This window comes from Limulus polyphemus, unplaced genomic scaffold (genome assembly GCF_000517525.1).
Source record: "Limulus polyphemus unplaced genomic scaffold, Limulus_polyphemus-2.1.2 Scaffold48, whole genome shotgun sequence".
Lineage (NCBI taxonomy): Eukaryota > Metazoa > Arthropoda > Merostomata > Xiphosura > Limulidae > Limulus > Limulus polyphemus.
In genome coordinates this window covers 1,038,664-1,040,720 of record NW_013665658.1, presented here as the reverse complement: position 1 = coordinate 1,040,720, position 2,057 = coordinate 1,038,664, and the positions used below count along the sequence as shown (strand labels likewise).

At 31.6% G+C, this 2,057-nt stretch overlaps 1 long non-coding RNA gene across 3 annotated transcripts in view; it reads right to left on the bottom strand.

The window, feature by feature from the left end:
- The window catches only part of LOC111086658, a 14,894-nt gene extending 13,818 nt beyond the window's left edge, over positions 1-1,076 (bottom strand). For 2 of the 3 annotated variants that reach the window (XR_002611394.1, XR_002611395.1), the window contains exon 1: positions 651-1,076. This is a non-coding gene — a long non-coding RNA (uncharacterized LOC111086658). The remainder of the gene's footprint in view (positions 1-650) is intronic. The other variant, XR_002611396.1, reaches the window with a different exon arrangement.
- Positions 1,077-2,057: the final 981 nt, after the last annotated feature.

Here is a 2,057-nt window from a genome sequence, read left to right as displayed (position 1 = left end):
CTAAAACTTTGTAACTTAGTAAAAAAAAACAACAAAAAACTCAGAGCTGTTCTATGAGTGAAATCATGAAACCCATTTAATCATTCAAATAGCCACTTCAAATGTCTTTATCCCCAAAACTTGATGATGATGGAAAAAGTACTCCAAGTTAGCGTTTCTAGTTTTGAGATACACCCAACTTTAACTCCTTTGAAAGACCTTGTAGGTTTGTTAATAAACAATATAAATGTCGCCGTAATCCTCTGGTATCTAAGAGACAATCTGAATTACGCAGACACTACATTTCTAAAACATTAAAAACTCTCTGACACAGCGAAAGTAAGGATTCTTGCCAAAACGAAATGTTCCTGCTCTCTCAGCAAAAGAGATTAATCGTGTGAGAGTTTCCTACTCCATTCAGCTTCTCACGCAAGTCTTCATTGATTTATTTGTATTTTTTCTTATACGAAGGTATACCATCGTTCTGGAAAAACTGGAGATGTGTCAAAATATTGCTTATTCTTTTTAAGGTTGAAATTTATATATAGTTCCTTATTAGAAAAGTATATACATTACACTCAAATGACGCTTATTCAATGTACTTTAACAGTACTTTAGAGAATAAAGGTTTAACATATATATTCTGGAGCATATATCAGATTATAACATACCTTTGTTTTATATGTGAGGTATCCACAGTTTAGTACTCCAGTACTTTCTATCTAAAATATAAGCCAGTAAGCAAATGAACGAGGCAAAGCGTCTCTCAAGTATTTCTAGTGAACCAATAAATAAAGTGTCACTCCAGTACTGTTTATCTACAAAACAAACCAGTCAACCAATAACAATACAAAACGTCACTGCCCATCCACAAAAGAAACCAGTCAAACAATTATAAGGCATAGATAGCGTCATTCCAGTACTTACTAACTACAAAACAAGCCACTCAACCGTAAAATAAACCAGTAAATCAAGAACAAGACAAAGCGTCATACTAGTACAGTCTTTCTTCAAAATAAACCAGTATTTCAAGAACAAGACAAAGCGTCATACTAGTACAGTCTTTCTTCAAATTAAGCCAGTAAATAAAGGACAAAGTACAACGTAATACTAATACTTTATGTCTTACCAAAATAATAAAACAGAAAACCAAGATCAAGTTACAACGTCAAACCAATGCTTTCTATGAACAAAATAATCTGGTAAACCAAAGAGCAAAGCATGGCGTGATCCATTATCAGTATTATATATTGTTACAAAATAAGCTAGTCAATGAAAGATAAAGCACAGCGTCACTCTAGTATTGTCTTTCTTCACAATTAATCAACGAAGCAAGGACGAATTACAGTGTAATATCATTATTACTTATCATCAAAATAACTAGCATACTAATAAAAAAATTACACCAGTAGTGGCTATTTGTAAAATAACCTAGTAAACTTATCTGTTTTCAAGATAAACGGTACGGGTATGACTCTGTAATGTATTGTTGGTTCTATGGTTTACTTTGACAGAATAGACAGTTTGATGTAATGCTTGCCCTTTATCCTTGACTTAGAGGTTCATTTTGACAGTACTGATGTGAAGCTATGCTTCGTCATTGACATATTGGTTTATTTTTAAACAATATAGAGTTTTTATCTGGATCTGTTTTTGATTTATAACTTAATTTTGAAACGATAAACAATACTTATGTGATACTGTCTTTTATCCCTGATGTACAGGTAAATTTTGATATTATAGAACGTAAGGTATATTTTAAAACGACAGACAGTCTTTCTGTGATCCTTTCTTTTATACTTGATTTGCTGATTTATTGTCAAACAGTACTGATATGATCGGGTACTCTGTTCTTGAGTTACAGGTTTATTTTTAAATAAGAAGTAACACTGTTGTGATACCATATACTGTCTTCTTGATTCATAACTTTATTTTTAAACAAGAAGTAACACTGTTGTGATACCATATACTGTCTTCTTGATTCATAACTTTATTTTTAAATAAGAAGTAACACTGTTGTGATACCATATACTGTCACCTTGATTCATAACTTTATTTTTAAACTAAGAAGTAACACT